The sequence below is a fragment of the Podarcis melisellensis genome (assembly GCF_964234715.1).
Source record: "Podarcis melisellensis genome assembly, chromosome: 4".
NCBI lineage: Eukaryota > Metazoa > Chordata > Lepidosauria > Squamata > Lacertidae > Podarcis > Podarcis melisellensis.
In genome coordinates this window covers 73,384,394-73,406,524 of record NC_138531.1, presented here as the reverse complement: position 1 = coordinate 73,406,524, position 22,131 = coordinate 73,384,394, and the positions used below count along the sequence as shown (strand labels likewise).

Sequence of the window (22,131 nt, the reverse complement as noted above, 5' to 3'; positions counted from 1 at the left end):
GTGCAACAGAAGTGAGAAACTTCTGTCTCGCACATGTACACTAGTTTGTTTGGGGAGAAATTTTCTTTAGAAGCACATCGCTTGTTGAGATATCAGGTTTTAATTGGGCCACTAAAATAAGAATCGTGGTTGAGCAAGTGTTTCCTTAAGCACTAATAGTCTGTTGCCAGGGTACTCTATAAATACAGATTTTACTAAGGCATATAGGTCATAATAGTTTGCAATAGTTTATGTGGTGCTAATTGTATCATTATCTATTAATACTATTAAACGTCAATATCTACGCTTAACAGGATCAGCTTAGTTTCTCAAAATGAAGCAGACTATTTTTGTTTTGGCTGCAATAATGTAGGTGTGTTATTTTAGATGGGCCGCAAATGATATTTTTAAATGTTTAGTTATTTATTTTTGTGTTCTTGTATACCATTTTTTGTACAAAACAAATGAAAACAAAAAACAAGTGACTTCAAACTAGTTCACATAAACGCAAATAAGTAGGAATCACAAACACAGACACAAAGAATACAATTAAAAACCAATAAAATCATAACGATCTGTATAAAACACAGAAAGACTAGAGGTTGGAAAGTAGGGGTTGGGGAAGAGTCAAATTAAACTGGGAAAGATTGAAAGCACAAACAAGTTTTTGCCATGTGTTTGAAACCCATCAGTGTCATGAACATCCTCACCTCCACAGGAAGGAGGTTTTACCAAGTTTCTAAATCAAAACCTATTCTTTTTGTGTTGTGTGATTCCTGCAGCACTCTATTCAGAGTCTTGATGCTGCTGATGCTAGTTTATACTTATTTTTATAGTTTGTGTTTTTCACGCGCTTTTGAATTGGGTTCTCCCTCCCCCATTGCCTGCTCATTGGTGAATATGCAAGGTGTTGCTGTCATTTTTTAAACTCCCATAAAAACAAATACTATATACAGTCATACCTTGGGTTACGATTGCTGTGGGTTGCGTGTTTTCGGGTTGCGGGCCGCGCCGAACCCGGAAGTACCGGAATGGGTTACTTCCGGGTTTCAGTGCTTGCGCATGAGCAAAAGTGCAAAATAACATCATGCGCAGAAGCGACGAATCATGTGGTGCGCACGTGCGCAGATGTGGCACTTCAGGCTGCGGGTTGCAAACGTGCCTCCCGCATGGATCACGTTCGCAACCGGAGGTATAACTGTACTGTAACTAACTCTAACTGTATCATCTTCAAAGTGCACAAATCACATTAACCCAAACTATAAATAAAAAAAACCATGAGCTTGCTGGCACTCAGTTTCTGGCTCCTTTTTAAACATTTAAAATATGTTTGATTTCTTTCTTGTAGCTCCTGCGACTTGTGCCCACCTCTTGTGACAGTATTTTAGACTGGCTTCCCACAAGAGCTTACAAATCAAGCAGGTTAATGTCTTCATTAAAACTGAATTGCAGTTTACTTTGGGAAAAAAACATATTTAATATTTCAAGATATTGAACACTAAACTACTATTAAGCTTTAACTAATGCATTTACTTTGCTGACACTTACTCTCCGATGGGACATGTAGCTCAAGTTAATGTCACTAGAAGTGATGTTTAGGGCTTCGGGAGACTGTTTCAAACCCACTCTTAGATGATTTTACTTTCAAACCCACTCTCTGCACTTGAGAAAAAGTTTTAAATAAGTGATCCCACTTCTTCACCAGCCCTATTTTAGAAACGCAGTCATTGCTGTCCCTTGTATTGCCTACACATAATGGTTCAAGAAGTATAGGGGGCATATGAAACAATATGGGGAGGGAGGGTAGTTAGTTTTTGGATTTTGAGAAAATAATTAGTGGCAATTGACAGGGTTAAAAAGGATGTTACATTGCACCAAGAATAATTAAATCCGTATGATTGCAAGACTGACACTTGTCCTAGTGAGGAAGCTTGAATGACATTCTGTGGGAAAAGCATCCTCCCCATTACCCTGCCCAAGTTCCATGCAAGTTTTCTGGGGTATAGGGATGCGTGTTTTAAGTACACTGGTACCTTGGTTTCCCCAGAGTGGCTGGGGAAACTCAGCCAGATGGACGGGGTATAAATAATAAATTATTATTATTATTATTATTATTACAACCATAATCTGTTCTGGAGGTCCGCTTGTAAACCTAAACAAGTTGTAATCCAAGGCATGCTTTCACTAATGGGGCCTCAAAAAAATTTGTTCATAATCCAAAAAAACAAAAAATGGGTTGTGATCCAAAAAAAGGTGGCAACCAGGACACACACTTGTGGGTTTGACGCGTTTGTAATCCAGAACGTATGCAAACCAAACCAAGGTACCACTGTATCTTCTGTTTCAACAGATAGATTTTAAAGGAATTTCAGAGTTGCACTTTTTTCTTTATTTCTTCATATGTTGTCAGGCTTGGCTCAAATGTGCACAGCAAGAAAATAGGTGCAAGCTATGTTAGGAACAGCAAGTTAGACCTTGTACAGTGCCTAGAGGCAGCTCTGTCAAGTACAGCTAAGGCAGAGGGACATTGCTTTCCCTGGCCTGCATAATAGCAGATTATTTTTGTGATTCCAGACTGCACCCCAGTTAAAGAGAATTAGGGTATTCTGGCTTTTACTGAATACTGGTAGCCAACCTGGGTATCCTTCAATGAGCTTCTCTTTAATGATGTGCAGTATATCTGAGCATTCTTTGATCAAAACACCTGGATTTTCATAAATTTTCCTGCTTTGCTTGAGGAATCATGTCCGCTTTATGGTATTCTTTGGGGAGGCTTTTATCTATCAGGGATGGGGAGCCTGTGCTTAGTCCAACGATATGTGGAGGGCCACAGCTTCCCCTTTCCCTAATCACACCGCTTGTGGTTTCAGGAATGGAGTACAAATAAATATTGACACAAATGCTGACTGTATTAACCAACCAGTGTGTTTTTTCCAACACAGTGCTAAGTTGGAGTCCGTCCAAGCATTACCCCCCCCCGCCCCACTGCACTTCCTAAATCTGTTCTAGGAGTTTCCCTAACCATTTGAAGCAAATTTGGGAAGGATGCATTGCGTATGTGGGGAGAGGAGGCGAAGAGTCTCATTGCGCTAGCAATAATCCTTAAACTGATGGGACAAGTTATAATACCACCCAATGTAACATTATTTGTTTTATAAGTAAGCATTTATCTTAGATCTTGAAAACAAAAATAAAAAAAACTTCTGTCTTACTTTTTTCATAACCTTGTTAACAGCTTTAAAGTTAGATGAAACAAATGCCATTCTGCCTTTAAAAGTGCAATGATTTCTCTGCTTTATTTTTAACCATGTTGTGTTTGTTTCTGGGAGGCAAATAGAAATTAAGGCCAACCTGAAATTCCTAGCTGTAAGTCTCCAAACAGTACAGCTAGCTTGTATTTTTCTTCTTTGAAGAGTCAAGCAGACATAAATTACTAGCCAAATCTTCTGAGCCTCCTTTTTTTTTAGTCCGAGAAACTGATGCTCAAACAAGTTTATCCAAGGGCACTTGCTTCATTAGAACTAGGATTGTATTTCAGGGACCCGTCCTAAAAGTTGCTCCAACACCTCCTTTTAAAATATTTTACAAGCATCTCTGCATAGGTCATGTTCATAACTATGCAAGTAAAGAGTAATATAGCTGCACGGATTAAGCAAATTGCCTTACATTTGCACTTACTAAGCCTTTTCTTGGTTAAAAATTATTTCTCACTTTAAAACAATGTGTGTATTCAAGGATTGGAATAATTGTTACCTACAAGCACAGCTGTCAGCAACAGAAATGGATGTTTCCTTTGCAGAACAGCAGTTTGCTCATATTGGTCTCTTCAAGCATTTAGCTTGAAAATAGATTGATCAGTAAGAGAGTCCTACAGATGTAGGAAGCCATGATCAAGACCATGGGTAGGCAAACTAAGGCCCGGAGGCCGGATCCGGCCCAATCGCCTTCTAAATCCGGCCTGCAAACAGTCTGGGAATTAGCGTGTTTTTACATGTGTAGAATGTGTCCTTTTATTTAAAATGCATGTCTGGGTAATTTGTGGGGCATAGGAATTAGTTCTTTTCCCCAAAAAATATAGTCCGCCCCCCCCCCCACAAGATCTGAGGGACAGTGGACCGGCCCCCTGCTGAAAAAGTTTGCTGACCCCTGATCAAGACTCTAGCTTTCTAGCATCCATTAGTTCTCAAGGTTCTTTCAATTTTTCTTTTGACTGATCTCTCACTCTGGAGATAACATGTAACACACATGCATGAAGAAGTTGACATTTGGGGTCTAACCCATTATGCCTATCATTTACCACAACCAATTGTTGGTTTGCTGGGTATTGGCAGTTCTTGTTAAAGTGGGGAAATATGTGAACACCTGGACTAATGACAGTTACAAGTTGTGATGCTTTCCTATAATGCAGTTCTTTAATTGGAGCACAACATGGGGCTGCTCTGTCTATACCAAACCTTTCTTACGAAATGCAGATTATATTTGTGTAAGATTGTTCAAGGAGCTTTTCTGAGAAGAGGGGCTTACGTCTCAAAACTACAAAAGCATGAGGAATGTTTTCAGATGTTGTGAATTGTTCAGAATCAAGAATACTGCCTTAAAGGGAGAGAGATGCAGCAAGTCCAAAATGCCTGGACTTACGCTACAAGTTCCTCTCATAAGAAAACTTCATTAGGAATATTACCTTGCCTAAGTAAGAATAAAATTAGATTTACAAAATGGAAAATGCATTGATGTTGTTATTAATAACAGTGTTAATAAACGTTATTACTTGTGCTGACTAATGGGGCTTATTCCAACAATACAGAACTAAGTAGTTCTGGGACAAAGCATTCTGAATGCCTTCGTTCGTTATAATCGTGGATTAAGTACTGTTGAGGTTCCTGTCAGTTTGTTTTATTAGAAAATGCTGCTTATTTTACTGAGGCATGCTGCCTAAACCTGAGGGTGTTGTTTTTTAAATCCATAAACAATGCTGAGCTCTTGTCAGAAAAAAAGCCACATTGAAAAGATCTGAGTCTAAAACTACTTTGGTTATATACAACACTATATTAATCAATTCCTTGAAGTGTTACATACATTTTTTTAAAGGCCCCCCAATCTCATCTTGGGATAGCATATTGAAATGCTTCCTTACTGTGAATGTGGGAGGTTGTTATTTTGGACAGAGTTATGGAACTTCTGAGATATTATGTAGGCAATGCTCAGGTAATATTAAAGTTTATTTCAGGCTCAGCATATTTGACCTCAAGCATCCTAAGAGTCATGTAGACCTGGCCAAAGCTATTACATTCCTCCAGTGATCCCCATAATAATGATTAATTTCTTTCATAACTCTCTTCATAATTAATACAGGTTTCATTGTGGCCACTACTATTCTCTTATTGATCATCTCAGCCATTTAAATTGGGACTGGTAAAGCTGTCTCTGTTTACTATGCTGAGCAGACATTTATTTTATTTGGATAGCTCTCATCATTTGTAAATTATGTTGGGGATATTGACTGTCATGGAAACTACAGGTATTTCAGTGCTCTTGCCATGCAAGAGCTGAAGCCATTTCAGCATTTGAGGTTAATGTTCTTCTCTGGTGCTTTTTGCATGAAGATACGTAAGTGGTCTATGAACACTAATTAGTCAGGCTTTACAGAGAAGCATTAGCTGTCCTGTTTTTACTCATAGCTAAGAGTATATTTTCCCTCCCCATCGCCACAGATGTCTCTGAAATATGCTGAATGCTGCAGGAGTTGGGTTTGTACATTTACAGGCACATGCTAATCGCAATTATTGTAAACTGTAAAATATGTACACTAACTATACAGTATGGCTTAATTGTTTACTTTATGTAAACTTCCCAAATTCAGACTTTTTTCTCTGGGCTGAAACAGCTGGACCTCATATTAATCCAAATATGAATGCTCGTGAATATTGCAGTTGGGGAGTTTTTTTCAATTGTATTTTAGTGAATGACAAGTTTTTCCTAGTCATTTCATGAAGATTTTTTTTTAAATTTTTATTTTTACATCTCATCAGTAACAGTGCAGAATCCATTAAGAAGGCTAGACTAAATGACATTTATGGCCAGTATCAAGTCTGTTTTCACTTCTACCTGGTCATGTTACAGTAATCCTCAAAACCGGAATATTAAATTGTTTTATCTCTTCCCCCTCCCTTTTCTTTTGCTTACTGTGTTTTGTGTAGAACCACAAAACAAGGTATGTATAAAGAAAGCACATCAATAATTTATTTAAATTGCTGCTTTTGTCTTACAGTGAAGTTGATGATGTTCATGACAATAAATACATTACAAGCTTCTTATGTCTTATCAAGTTGTGTATGTTGCAGTTTGATCTTTTGGGTTGAAAAGCAAAAACAACTACAGGTGGAAAGTGGAAGAAAGAGCCTGAAATGGTGCTCATCTTTGGGGCAGTTCACGAGTGTAAATTGACTGCTTATTTTCCTCACATGACCTCTCAAGTGTAGCTCATGTGAAAAAGCCTCTACATGCTTAGACTATATGACATTCTTCCTGCAATGCACAGCAAGCTTTTCTCTGACGTAAAAAATGCTCCTGCAACTGCTGATATGTCTACCACAGGTTTTATCTGTGGGATATCCAGCCTCATATAATCAACATGCATGAAGGGGTTAATATAATAGAGTAAGTTGTCCTGCCATGCTTATCTAGGTTAAGGTTACCATATTTTTTTCAATGAATCTGGGGACGCTTTTCAACTTCCTACTAAATAGATGGATTTTGTCAGAGGACTGATTTGTGAATCCGGAGACTGTCCCCAGGAAACAGGGACGTCTGGTAACCTTAATCTAGGTAGCTAGATTTCCTTATTATTTTGCTATCTATCTGTCTGTCTGTCTGTCTGTCTGTCTGTCTGTCTGTCTGTCTATATTCCTAATGAAAATTCATTAGCATTTTGGTTTGATTTTTCTCCTCATCTTCACATTTTTAATGCAATTTTGCCCCAAATGCACAATTTTACAAAGCAATTCCTCCTATTATAAAGCCCTTGGTATGCTAGTTTCATTAATATATGCATTTTAATGCATAATTGACCATAGTATATGCAATTCTGAACACATTACTTGACTGGAGAACTTCATTTCAAAATTCAGACATGTGAGTTTTAAAGGATAACTGCATTGAAAAATGGCTGCATTTTGGTCATTTGCAAGTAAATTTGCTTGTAAATGCAAACTGAATCCAATTTCTCTTCCATCCCTACTTTTCATTAGCTGGGATTTTACACCTGGTTCATTTTGTCTATAGCAGAACTGACAGGAAGCATTTAAAGGAACATGAGAACTTTTAAGCCAGCAAATTCATGGATAGCTTGAAATTATGGTACTGAGCAGCTAAGATAGTAAAAGTTTGCATAGCAATTCTGCATTACCTTCATCATCAGGGATTTGTAAAATTCCCTCCACATGAGGAGTGCTATATCTTTAGTTATCTTTAATTGATAAAATGGAAAATATATTCTTGGAAAGCATTTAATGTTCCTTAAGGGGGAGATTTTTTAAAAAAAGAAAAAAAATGTTATGCTCTGCATGCTCTATTTTCTTATTTTATTCACTCTTCTACCTATAATGGCTTTTATTCTTTGATCTAAGCTATCAATTTTAATTGAAGTGTTTTCTGCCTTCTCTGGTGATGTAAAAGATATTTGCATTTCACAATTTTTAACAAAAAAACCCCCAACAGATAATTTAAATTTTTAAAAATCCATCTTGGGAGGAGAAAAACACTTTTCTAAACTTCTCACTACTGAAATCTGGTAGGTTGTGGAATTCCTTATCCTCGAGTCTATAGGCTACTTCTTTTTTTGACTGGTTTATTCCTTAGCTGCCACCTATTCTGGACTTGGATCTTTTAAAAGTCTGCTGCTTTGTTTATTATAACAAGTAGTTTCTCTGGAACCTTTCTGACTTTCCAAAATTATCCAGAGATAATTAGGACTGGAGTGGGGATGAAGTGTCATTCTTCTAGGGCAGACTGTCTCTAGGGCTGAACTACTATGAATTTGCAGTGTTCTCCACAGATGCAATAGGGAATGGTTTGCAATCCTATATATGCTTACTGAGCTGTTAGTCCCTCATTGGGGTTTACTTCCAGGTAAGTGGATATGAAACTGCAGCCTCAGAAAGTATTCTTTGGGTGTGACAGTGTCAGATGGGCAGTGTACAATTTTTTTATTATTATTACAGTGGTACCTCGGGTTAATTACTTAATTCGTTCTGGAGGTCCGTACTTAACCTGAAACTGTTCTTAACCTGAAGCACCACTTTAGCTAATGGGGCCTCCCGCTGCTGCTGCGCCGCTGGAGCACAATTTCTGTTCTCATCCTGAAGCAAAGTTCTTAACCTGAAGCACTATTTCTGGGTTAGCGGAGTCTGTAACCTGAAGCGTATGTAACCTGAAGTGCATGTAACCTGAGGTACCACTGTATTAGAAGAAGAAGAGTTGGATTTGATATCCCGCTTTATCACTACCCGAAGGAGTCTCAAAGCGGCTAACATTCTCCTTTCTCTTCCTCCCCCATAACAAACACTCTGTGAGGTGAGTGGGGCTGAGAGACTTCAGAGAGAAATGTGAACAGCCCAAGGTCACCCAGCAGCTGCATGTGGAGGAGCGGAGACGCGAATCCAGTTCACCAGATTATGAGTCTACAGCTCTTAACCATTATTATGTCTTGTAATAATTCATTTTTATTAAATATCAACTTTCAAAGTATAAGAAACTTAAAAATTAGCAAATCACCCAGTCTGCCCAGTAAGAACATGAAAAGTTCCCTACTGGATCATACTAAAGACCCATTTAGCATCCTGTTTTCACAGTGGCCAACCTATGGGAGATCAGGAAGCGGGACCCGACTCCATCCCCACCCTACTTACTAGTGATTCCCTGCATCTGGTAGATAGAGGCATCCTGCTTCTGACAACAGAGGCCGGTTGTGGTAGAAGCTCAATGAAAGCATTGACCCAGTGTGTGGCGGAGCTTCATGTAAGAGATTATGAAGAAATGGAACAAAAATAGAACTGCCAACATAGTTATGGCTTAATATAAATCTGTGGTGTGGCTAAACTTGGAATACTGTGTCCAGTTCTGATTGATCCACCTTAGAATAAGGTTGCCAGACGTCCCTGTTTCCCGGGGACGGTCCCCGGATTTACAAATCAGTCCCCTGACAAAATCCAGCCATTCTGACTGAAGTTGAAAAGTGTCCCCGGATTAATTGAAAAACATCTAGTAACCTTACCTTAGAAAGGTTATGATAGTTCTGTGAAACATGCAGAAAAGCAACCAAAATGATTAGTGGGCTACAGCATCTACCTTATGAAGAAATGTTACAACATTTGGGGCTTCTTAGTTTTGAAAAAAGATGAGCAAGGGAGGACATGAAATGGGTTTATAAAAAGAGGCATATGGTGTAGAGAAAGTTGATAGGGTGAAGGTTTTCTTCCTCTTTTGGTACTAGAATCTGGGGTCATCCAATGAATCTGAAGAGGACAAACTGAAGTGCTTCACAAAGCACATAGCTGAATTATCAAGTTTACCATCACAGGATGTGGTTGATGGTTACCAACATCAACTGCTTTGAAAATGTATTATATTAATTAGTGATTCTGTCTTATAGCTTCTAAGGTGGTCAGGGAGCCCATAACGTTTGAAAATATAGTGGATTAATAACATTGTGGAAGGCTACCATTGTTGGTTATAGGTTGTTTCTTCATTGGACCATGCACGTTCCTAGTCTTTGAGGGAAGACGCTGAGAGGAAAAGTGTATGTCAACACCCCATTCCCCCAATGCAGCAGTTGGCCAGTGCCATAGTCACTTTGGTACCAACTATGAATTCAAATAAATACTGAACTTTTAAAAAATGCCATAGACATGTGTAATATTCATGCCCACCTGGTCTTTTTCCAAGCACAATTCAAAATAAATTTCCTGAACCAAAATAGCCCCAAATTATATATATTTCCCTAAAGCAGATATGTGTTTGGGGGTTCTTAAGGACACTTATAAGGCTTCTGGTATGTTCAACATTCCTGATTTAAGTGATTAGTTTCTGTTTCCTGAGTCTTGAGTTTCAGAAATTCTTCTGCATTTATTTCACTTCCTAAAATTCCTCCTCCTTGACGAAGTCCATTAAGGCATGTAATTTACTTTGAGGTCTATGGAGAAAGACCATTAGAATGGTGCAAAATGTTGTATTATTGAACTGTCTGACACTAAAGTAATTATTGAAGTGAAAGAAGTTGTGAAATGCTGCACATGGTGCAAATACAGCAAAGGTACATTGTATTTCTCTTGTTCAATCCTCATTGTACCTTAACTGGTGATTTTATGGTGATGTGGAGCTGTTGCGTGGTCCTTTTACATTTTGGTTGGTTCCTGCTGATATAAATCAAACACACTGTCCTCTTGTTATTTGTCAGGTTTAAAAACCCCAATTTTAATCACTTCATACAGGTATCTAATTTGAATCAGGCTGGCAAGCTGCAGGGCTCTTGTGCTTGTTTAATTGGTATCTTTCTCATCGCATTTGAATGAAGTTGCACACGCACTGCAGGACATCAGCAGAGACAACTGAATAGTCAAGGCTGTCACTCTGGAAACAGGATAGTGAGATACTGCCAAGCTAAAGAGAGAGCTAGGGTCAAATAATTTTTTTTAAAAAAAAGCATTTCTGTCTATTTCGGCTTGTTGTAAAATTCTACGGAAATAGCTTGACACGACTGATTACATATTTAATATATGGCATTGATAATTCTATATAATACTGCCAGAATGTTCAGTGTATGTGTGAGATCTGTGCTACCATTTATGTCTGTTTACAAGACTATCAAATTGTTATGTGATAATCCCTCAGACTGGCCTTGGTCTTCTAGTCAGGACCTACTGGCTTTGTTCACTTATCGCACTAAACCACGGTTTAGCATAATGCGCATAATTCACAATGAATTTCAGGCTCACATTCTCCACCCCCCTCATGTGGAGGGGACTTCAGAAGCATTTACTTTCAGTTTTAGTTAATCACAGTAGTCACAGTCACGTAGTCTGGCATGACAAATTATAAAAGGTAAAGGGACCCCTGACCATTAGGTCCAGTCGTGACCGACTGTGGGGTTGCGGCGCTCATCTCGCTTTATTGGCCGAGGGAGCTGGCATACATCTTCTGGGTCATGTGGCCAGCATGACTAAGCCGCTTCTGGCGAACCAGAGCAGCGCACGGAAACGCCGTTTACCTTCCTGCCCGAGTGGTACCTATTTATCTACTTGCACTTTGACGTGCTTTCGAACTGCTAAGTTGGCAGGAGCAGGGACTTAAGAATGGGAGCTCACCCCCTCGCAGGGATTTGAACTGCCAACCTTCTGATCGGCAAGTCCTAGGCTCTGTGGTTTAACCCACAGTGCTACCCGCGTCCCATGACAAATTATAGTTAGCACTAATTATTGTCAGATTTAAACAAGCCATCTTAAGTAGTTTCCAAAGCTACATAGTGTCCATCTACAATTAGTCTGAATGACACGGCAAACTGCGGTTAACTAAAACTCTATGTGAAAGCTTCCAAAAAGGGAGGGAGGGAGGGAGGGAGGGAAGAACATGTGAGCCTGAGGCTCCGTATGATTTGTATACATCACAGTAAACTATGGTTTGAGTGCAGCCTCAGCCTGATTACAAATAAGTAGGGCCCAGTTGTCTTTATTCTGTTCCAGTGCTGTGGCAAAAAATTAATCTCAGTTGTTATTTTTTACCGTTCTCCATAAATTTATGAGATAATAAATTGCATTAGAAAAATTTGAAAGTGAAGGCAAAATGTCTGTGGAATTTTCTGGATGGCGTGCAAGTTCAGTGTTGTGTAGAGGCCAAGTGGTGTTTGTGAGGTATCCTTTATTTCATTGTACAAATCATCTCTTCAGTGGTCTGCACTCTGCAGCTTTTCAGAGTTTCGGTACACCCCGTGATGTCCACAGCTGAGCTTTTCTGTACGGATAGGAAGGTCTCACTTGTGCCGACACCTGTTTAAAAATAAAAGACTTTTAAATAACCAATTTAAAGAAACCAATGCAGAAAGGTTTCTTATGGTAAAAGAGAAGGTTTTTCTTAAAAACAAAACCAGCAACCAGCAACCAGCAACTGCAACAGTCTGAGGCACTTGGTCTCCACCATCCCTGCCTTCCACAGCTTCAAACTCAGGGGGAGACATGAGGTAACTTCTCCTATGGGGCTTTTTCTAATCAGGAAACACAGGCAGCCTGAGAGGCTGCAGAAATGTTTGATGGAAAGGAAAGCCCACACACCATCCACAGTCACTTTCCAACAATTAGGTAAGCTGAACCCTACACTAACCAGAATTCCAAATAAATTCCAAAATGTCCTGAGAAAGAGGCATAAAAATGGGGGGGGGGGAGAGGAAGCTGTTGATAAATTGGAGGGCAGGTTTTGGCACTATTCTATTCTGTTTTCTTCCAGTTTATATCCTACACAAAGCCTAAGGAGGCATATTTCTGACTAGATAGTGTGTAGACCTTGAGGAGACCTGTAATGGTGTCTACACGCATTCTTGTGTATGTTTGGCAGCCCAAGCCTACATTGATGCTTCTTACAAAAGTTATACTTGCACTATACTTACCATAGAAAAAGTGTTTTAGGGTTGCCACCTGTCCTATATAATACAGGATTGTTGTGTACTGCGGCAGCAAGAAGGTAAACAACGTTTCTGTGTGCTCTGGCACTCGTCATAGTGTTCCGTTACACCAGAAGCGTTTTAGTCATGCTGACCACATGACCCAGAAAGCTGTCTGTGGACAAACATTGGCTCCCTCGACCTGAAGGGAGATGAGCGCCGTAACCCCATAGTCACCTTTGATTGGACTTAACCATCCAGGGGTCCTTTACCTTTACCTGTATTTCAATGTAAAATGCTATGTTCTCTCTGTCTCTTGTGAATTGTTCTTGATTTTATTGCTTTATCTTTTTGTAAGCTGCTGTCAGGTTTTGTTTTGGGGGAGGTTTTTTCACTATCAAATGGTGTATACATTTTGTTAAATAAATACAGTAGAACAGAAATGTCTATCTTTCTCCTCATCTTAAAACGAATAATTAATTAAGGAGGAATTAGCTGCTTCTGCAGTTTGTAGAAAACTTTTAGGTCCTACTCTTCTAGTCTGAACGGAGCATGGATCTATGGTTTAGTCTGCCTACCTTAGCTTTTTGAGTACTGTTTGGATTGCCAATACTCAGGTTGCGGTCTCAGGGCTGACATTCCCAAAGCTGTTTTCTGTGTAACCGCTTAAAACTGCTGGAGCAGTTACAAAATGTGACTGCTGTACAGGGTAATTTTTTTTTTTTAAATTGCTCCAGTAACATGTTACAGTTACACACACAAACAAAGGAGCATTGTAGAAAGGATGGCTGCTCCCATCAGTACATCAGGGCTACTATCTTTCCCTCATACAGTTACCAGGAAGCAATGACACATTGTGATGTGCTTCTGCTTCCTGGAGTATTTTCAGAAGCATTTTTACCTGTGTTTTGAAGCTGACCCTAGCAGTTTTACACTGTTGAAAGAGAGAATACATTAAAGCAGCCCTTGGGCTCCCTCATAAGTAGTGCCTACATTTTTTGATCCTTTTAAATTTCATTTTTCTGTACATATTTCCCTCCTTTTAAAATGATCAGGACAGGATAGACTGTGCTTTGGGGCACAAACAAAGGGGGGGGGGAATGGACTTGGGCTGTTTGTCCATTTCTAAAATGGGCATATATATGTGCTGCATCTGTGATCAGTTCCTATTCTGGTCTGATGAGTTTCATGGCAGCTATTCATGGCGCCACTGTGTCCCCCTGACTTGTGGTTCTGCTATAGGTACTTGCTGTGAAATCAGCTTAACTTACAGGGGAGCTGATTGCAGGCCTTAGGATAGGAGCATGGCATTAATGTTTTTAGCGGCAGTCCTGCTGTGTTTGTAGGAGCTGGTATCAGAGGCAATACTGTGCACCAGTGTGAGTCCCATTGATCAGCTTTCATTTTCAGAACCAATATATAACCATTAATAGTAATTTAAACACATCGTAAATACTTCCCCCTCAACAAAAACCCACACGCGTACATGTGTGTTAGTGCTAGTTCCCTTAGCGGTTGTCACGCCTGAGAATCCTGTTAACTCGGCACAGGCTGAATTAGTGAATTCCAGAAGGGTTGAAATAAATAAGCGGTTCAGTATAACTTCATGTGGAAAATGACTCCTAAGGTACCTTTTCAATCTGCACTCAACTCAGAGGTGATTCTTCCTATTAACAATGATACTTTATACTCTCAGGTGGAGGTTTGGGAGCACACTGACTTAATTGTCCTAGACATTCTTGTGGTTCTTATTGTTACTAATACACATTTGAGCAGCTGATGAATCAGAAATGACTCAGTTCAGGCAAACAAGATTGTTGTTGTTTCTTATTCTTACTGTTAGCTTAAAGAGTAGGCCAGAATTGAAGCCAGAATATTTTATCTAGTTAAGTTTCCTATTCTGTGCCACTGGAGAAGTTGTTCTATTGTTCTTTGGAAATAGTTGTGTTAGCCTACAAGACTTTCTAGGCTCTTCCCCTGCACTGCTGTAGCCATTCATCAGGAGTAAGCCCCATTAAACTCAATAGAACTTATTGAGTAAAACGTAGACTATATTTCTAGAAACATTTAAGGGCCAAAGTATACTTGGCATTAATAATATGTTGTACTGCTGAGTGCAAGCTTTAACAAGTTTTCTGTATAAGGGCCCCGATTCAGATCAGCTGAGGTAGTGGGCGTAACCCTTTGCCCTCTGTAGTGGGCCCAATTCAGCTGGGAGTCATGCTTACTATTTATACTGGGAACAAAGCTCCCATTCCAGTTTAATTAGGGTGGTGAAAACCAAAACGGTCAACACCTCCAAAAGGATCAATTCAAACTGGGTGATGCGCAATGAAAAGGTCAATGGGGGATGTAAGAGTAAAGTGATCCACACTGGAGAAAATAGACTATCTTTGTTTATACGATGGTAGGGTCTGAATTCATGATAACTAGGGAGAAAATAGATATTGGTGGAAAACTTTGACATTGTGTGCATCAGCTTTGAAAAAGGTGAATTCCATTCTGATATTGTAATGCTGTTATGCCATTTGGAAGACTGCATATAGTTTTGGTTGCTACATCTCACAGAGGATATTGTAGATCTGGAAAAGGTGCAGAAAAGGGCAGCAAGAACTTTAGGGGCCTATGAGGAAAGGTTGCAAAGCCTGAGACTTTTTAGTTTAGAAAAGAAGTTATCGTTGTGAACCCCTGGCCTACCTGGCAGCAAGTTAGCATGTCAAGTCCCCAGTCCAGGTTCAAACCACGTGTCCAAACTGAAGCACAGCCCCATGGAGATCCTGACACATCCAAGCTGAGGTCCATCAACATGGGCCATTGAGCAGACACAGCACCTCAGCTCTGCTTCCCGTTTGTACTCTGCATGCTGTTTGCATCATCTGGGCTTGATGAGGCATGTGACCCTCACCTGTTCCAAGCCTACTTCAGCTAAGAAATCCCACACTTCCTCCCAGAGCTAACGACCCCCACCTGGCCAGCTAGGTTGCTGGGCTGTTGGCCCTTGACTGCCTCAGGCCTCCTAGAGTGCCCTGCCTGCTGCTCCCTACGCCTCAGAGCCTAACATGTTTGTGGAGACAGGTGCCCCTCTGGTTCTGGTGATGGTTCCTGCTGCTCTGGTTCCTGTGCACTGACCTCCCCCATCCACTCGTCATCCTCTGTCGCCCTGTGAGTACTTCCAACACCAACCTTTCCTTTCCCATCTCCGGATCCTCCTCCTCTTCCTCCTCTTCCTTGCTGTCCTGCCAGTTTATGACAGCAATAGGGAAGGTGATGAAGGTTTAGAAAACTATGCATGGTGTGCAGAAGGCATGAAGAAAAATGTTTTTCTCCACCTCTCATAATACTAGAATTCAGGGTTATCTATTGAACCTGAATGGAGGGAGATCAGGTCAGACAGATAAAAAAAAATTAGCCAACAAGCAGTGGGTGTTATCCAACTACATAGATCTGCTGGCACAAGGATTTTCATTTGCATAATGGAAATTCTCTGCTCCCTGCATGCGCCTGTACCCACCTTCCCCTAAAAAAACTGCTCTGGATTGTTGGGGGGACGACCCCTAGAATAGATTTAGTGTGTTTGCGGTGATAGTAAAGGAAGAAGTTCCACTGTACAAGCAGAAATCCTTGCACTAGCAGATCTATTTCGTTGGATACTGCCCAACTGATTTACAGAATTCGCAGCTGTAAGATGTAATGACAGCCAGTAGCTTAGAGCCTGAAAAAGAGTTTAGACAAATCCTTGGAGAATACCTCTTTTAATGGCTACAGCCATTCCTAGACGTATTTTCCAATAATTTGTCTAAACTCTTTTTGAAGCCATAAGCTACTGGCTCACACTACATATTATGAATTCTGGCTATACGCAGTCTTCAGGTTTCAGACACAATATGCATCCAAGTACTAGTTGTTGGGAGGAGAAATGCAGCAGGACAGGGTATTTGCCTCCGTGTTGTGCTTGTGAGCTTCCTACAAGCACCTGGTTAACCACTGTGGGAAACAGGATGTTGGACTAGATAGGCCTTCGGTCTGATCCAGCAGCGCTTGTTATATCTTCTTACTGGGTTCAATAAAACCAAAGTTTTCTATACTAATTTGAGTGTTACTTAGTGTTGTGATAGGATTGTTAAATTATAGGAAACATTGGAAATGTCTTTATATCAAGGCCATTTTTGCTGCCTTTGTTAGATTTATATTTTCCCATCATGGAACCCAAGACAGTGTAAGTGTAGTTCCCAGATACTCACCATCCAAGCACTGACTAGAGTAGACCTTGACTCTAGTCTTCAGGAAGGTGCTTTCAGACTGCACCCTGGGATTACTACAGTAGATAGGTTGTAGTGATAGGGCAAACTCCCTCAATTGTGAACAGAATTGGATTTGGACATACAAACTATTTCCCCAAGCTTAAAAAAAATAGCATTGCTTATTCTGAGCTGAATTATGTCGCTGGGAGATGCAAAAGGATCTGATTCCATACCCCAGACTCTAAAATGAGCCTCCAATTTCCCATCCTACCATCCTGTCTATCTGGCTTGCTGCTCATGGGTCAAGTTGTTGGAAGCAAAGGTCTCTCTTGCCCCTCTCCTTTCTGGGATTGGGTATTGCTGTTATGGCTGTGAGCAAGACACCAGGAGCATTTCCCCATTGCTGTTGATCGGCCACTGCTGGGAAAACAACATATACCTGGTTTATAGCCATAGTAGTGTGTCAGAATACATAGGGTTGCCGTATTTTAAAAAGTAAAAACCAGGACACTCCAAAAGTTGTCGAGCTTTTCAATTGACTTGCCTAAGATCCAGGACAAAGCGTCGCCTTTCAGAAATTTTCCCCCGGATGTTAATTCTGCCTTGAAATCCTGGTAATGTCTGGACATTTGGCAGCCCTAAGAATACAGAGAGGGGAAAGAAACTTCCCATTCACCCTTAAATGAAGTGATTGGATCTTATTTTAATTAATATAGGTTGCTGGCACTTTACAAAGAACGAGAGGACGGGTTCCTACTTCAAAGGATTTATAATCTAATAATAGCCACAAGGGGGACAACAGTGGGAGAGCATGGAGATGGAGGGAGATGTAAACAGGAAAAGATAATATGATTATCATGTTATACTTTGAATATCAGTATTGGCTATGTGCTATTAGCCCGTGGGCAAGTTGCTGCAGCGCTGTTCTTCAAGACTGTTTGAAGAGGAGGAGGAAGTTAGAAACCATAGCTTCATCATAAAGCAGATGTGTTGCATACAAAAGGTCACATGTTCAATCCCCAGCAATGCCAGCAAAGGACCTTGTGTGGCAGGGCTCAGCTTACTTCCAGATACCTTGGTGAGCTGCTGCCAGTCAGAGTGGACAGTACTAAGGTAGATGGGTCCAGGGTCTGATGTGGTATAAGGCAGCTCCATATGTTCACAGTTTCAACGTTTGTTCATAGGAATGCGTTTGCAAGTCACACCCGTAAAGAAAGGGAAGGACATACAGCTGTATCTATTTTGAGTGTCTACTTGTGTGTCAGACTTGGATGTGCCATGACACTGAATCCCTGCACTGGATATGCGTAGCTTGAGATATATTATAAGCCATGTTCCTGTTAAGATTTTCAGTATTTCTGTAGATTACTGGTACCCTTACAAGTATTTTTCTGTTTCTCATCCAAAATTGGTAAAATAATAAAGACCTCCAGAATGCTGCAGCCTATCTATCTTCACCTGTAGGAGTAATTTTGTTGGAGCAAAAACTCATAAGCCTGTTATTTAGCAAGCTGACTGTGGGAAGGGCTGTAGTTTAGTGGTAGAGCACCTGCTTTTCATGTAGAAGACCCTAGGTCTAATCCCCAGCATCTTCTGGTGACACTAGGAATGACTTCCTGTCTGAAAACCTGGAGAGCTGTTGGCAGTCAGTGCAGACAGACCATGCTAAGCTAGATGGACTTGGGCTCTGACTTGGTATAAGGCAGCTTCCTTTGTGTGTAACCACAGTCCACATGGATAAATGTACATTAGGATGCTGCCTAGCCTGTTGTAGTAATAGAACTGGGGCTTCTGGGGAAGCCACCTATGGAAGCGATACAGTATGTGTATTTTTCACTACTGTGGCTGTTCTCTATAAGTCTCTGTGCCTACATATTTTTATTTTTACTTCTGGTACTGTATTAGAAATTGTACGTACAGTGGAGTTGAGTGAGCAAGTCTTACAACAAGTTGGAGGGTGCATGTATCATCCAAATATTTTGAACCTTACTTATTTTTTCCTGCAGACTTGAAGCTGAGAATGTGTCTCCCGTGGGAAGTAGCCTAGTTGCTCATTTGTGTGTACTTTATAAGCTCACTTATGGTATATATGTATGGTTCTTACCACACATGAAATGTTATATACTCTATCTCTCTCTCTCCCCTCACTGTATATAAAATATTGCTTCTGCAGCTTTAAGATGGGAACATAGAAATTCACTTGAAAGTTGGTCACATAAGAGTACAAGTTTGTCTGCCTTGTATCTGCTAAGTAAATATACATGTGTATTTTAGATGTGGCATAATGTTTTAAAATCTCATTTTTACTGTTCAATTGCCGTGGTTATTATTTTCTTCTTAATGTATCAGGCTGAGGGTGAACTGAAAGTGCTGCATCTGAGACCTTATACTAGTTTAAATAACCATGTCCTGTTTACAGTTCAAAAAAGGGTTTATTTCTGTCCTTGTAACAGTGTGTACTATGTCCTATAGTACATGTTGCACCTGTTCAGACATAAGTAGAAGGCATTATTATAGCTGTTGTGGGGAGAAGATTCCATATATATATTTTTGGGAGGGAGGGAATGCTGAAGAAATGGCCTTCCCTTAATTTGTTTACTGGCAACCTCTTCTGCAGCCTTCCTCCTAAGCAAGATCGGTTTTCCCTGCTCCACTATTGTCTGGGGAAATCTATCTTCAGGAGTTGCTTTCTTAAAAAGATCTCATGCCCAATCATCAGAAGGCTTTGTGTGGTTTGCCTGTCAAAAGAGATATGTTTACACTTTCCATGCATGTGTTAAAGCTATCAGGTTACAAAGCAGAGTGGCTGATGCATTTCAGCCTTTCCTGCTAATATACACACCAAAAAAATGTATTTATGATAATTACACGGACTGCCTGGAACAATGCATTCCAACATCCTGTAACATAAATAAGGAAGGTGGGGCCAGCTGACATTAAACGGCTTGTGTGCCAGAAATCCTGATCTCCACTATATATATACCCTTTTCTATTGCACGGTCTCAGTCTGGCAGCGTTGAACCTGTTGCTGCATTAGCCGAGTTGTATTTTGCTAGATAGGGGAAGGAGGGTTGTCTGCTGTCTGGTAGGAGGGCTTTGTCTGTGTGTGCCTTTCTCTCTGTCTCTCACACTCTCGCTTTGCGCTCTCTCTCTCTCTCGCTCTCTCTCTCTCTCCCTTTCTCGTCTCTGTGGTTTGTAAGGTAGGTTGCAGTGTGTGTATATACACAACATCAAGAGCAGGAAAATGGACTCATTAGGGAGGCAGGCAGTCATTACCATTCACACTGCACTTCCAGGGAGACAGCGACTATGAGGAGACAAACTGAGGACTGGGGAGCAAGGTAGGCCAGTCAACTTTTATAAAAAAAGAAGAGAGAGAATATTTTCCTTTCCTTTCCCCACATTCCCCCCCCTCCTTCCCTTGACACTTCTGTATTATCTCCTCTCCTCTTGCTGTTTTATTTTAGGGATGCAAGTTTGTGAGACCTATATGTGAGCAGAAAATTTTGGAACATCTATAGGCCAGCCTCCTTCACAAATGCACCCCCCCTTCCTCTATACCACTTATTTAAAGATATGCTGCTTTATAATATTTCACTTTAATTACTTTTTATTTTAAATCAGGAAAGGAAACAAATATGTTTGTTTTTCCAACACCGGTTCCAAGTAAATCAATATCTTTCACTCCTTTAAAACAACCCTCTCCGTATGTTAGTGGGTCTCTGCTTTTTCCTTTCTGTTTATGTTCCATCTGTCTGTCCATATATCATGTTCTCCTTGTTTACTGCTAAATGTTGTCTGTGTGTGTTTGTCTCAGTGTTTGCCAATGAGTTTTTAACTGTAATGCCGGTGACCAGAGATTACAGTTACTGTTCTTTGTTTGGTATCTGTTGTGAGTTTAAAGTCCATATTTTCGATATATGAAAACAAATTGCAACCTGGGAAGCAGGCCGCACTATTTTGAAAGGGATTTTAAAAATATATAAAAATCTTTCTTTGGGGATAGATGTTCTCGAGTGCAATATTCTACATCTATCTGTTCCCTGCCTGCCAAAAAATTTTTTTTTAAAAAAAAATATGATTGCTGCTAGTGTGTGAAAGAAGGGAAAAAAGAGAGAGTATAGCTTTTTTCTTTTTTTTTAACTAGACGGGCTACTCTTGAGGAATAAGAATTCAAACTTTCTAAAAGGGAGTTAGTATCCCTGATTTCTTCCAATCCTCTTCCTCCCCCCCTCCACACACACACACACACACACACACACACGCATATATACACATAACTCTTTTCATCCCACACTCTCTTGAAGTGTTCTTGTGTCTTGCTCTGTGTTGATTCAGGGAGAGGGTCTTTTACAATGTACCAAAATGTCTTGAGAGAGGGTGCTTTATTATTATTTTTTTAAAGACTATTTATTCCTTTTCTCCCATAAGCTGTATATTGTTTCAAGCACTGGAGATGTTTACGAGATTATTTTTATTTTGCCAAGGAACAGACTGTGATGAGTGCCGAAGACCATTTTAAATTGTTTGAGGAGCTTTTCATGATAGTTCTTTCTCTCCCCCCCCCCCCGCAGTAGCTTTTAAAGGCTGGCCAAGCTGATCCATTTAGAAGGATTTTTAAACCTGAACTCATGTCTGTGCTTCTGCAGAGTAAAACTACAACACTCGCTGGCTATATAAAAAGAAAGCAGGAGAAAGTGGAAGGGAGTTACATAAAATATTGTGGAGAATCCATGAGTAATTACTATGCTATAGAAAATGGATGCTAATCAGTGGAGATCTTTCAACAGTCACAATCCATTAAAAACAAGATTATAAAATAACAAGAGACATACCTTATTTTAAATTGCATTAGGCCTTTCTTGATAACACAAAGGAGGCCTTACAGCTATTTACCTAACCCACCTAGCAGCGTAGAAGAGATTGCTCGCATCATTTATTTAATTTATACTTTCCAGATGATAAAAGTTTTTGATGTTATCAGTGTTGTCCACTTGAAAGCAGCGTGCCAAGTTTTTCTTTTGTTGCTGCTGTTGTTTTTTTAAACTTATAAGCTTCCCATCTCACCAGAGGATATGCTGGACAAGCCATGTTAATTTAAACTACTGCAACAAATGATCCAACAGACTTGGCAAATAAGGCTCCCTCTTGCTATATTGAATTGTTTTCAGCCCCTAATACTTTGATAAACGTGCATTAAAATAAGTTTGGTTGGCAAAATGTTTTATGATGGACTTTTAAGTACAGTTTTCTGCAGTGTGACAC

At 40.1% G+C, this 22,131-nt stretch overlaps 1 protein-coding gene across 17 annotated transcripts in view; it reads left to right on the top strand.

Annotated features, from left to right (window-relative positions):
• Window positions 1-22,131, top strand: part of ZBTB20 (zinc finger and BTB domain containing 20) — a 463,068-nt gene that overhangs the window by 10,592 nt on the left and 430,345 nt on the right. For 13 of the 17 annotated variants that reach the window (XR_014167759.1, XR_014167760.1, XM_081908443.1 and 10 more), the window contains exon 1: window positions 19,888-20,207. The exons of the other annotated variants lie outside the window; for them this stretch is intronic. The gene's annotated coding sequence lies outside the window, so the exon portion shown is untranslated. Of the gene's footprint in view, window positions 1-19,887; window positions 20,208-22,131 lie in introns of those variants that run through there. 17 annotated transcript variants of the gene reach the window in all.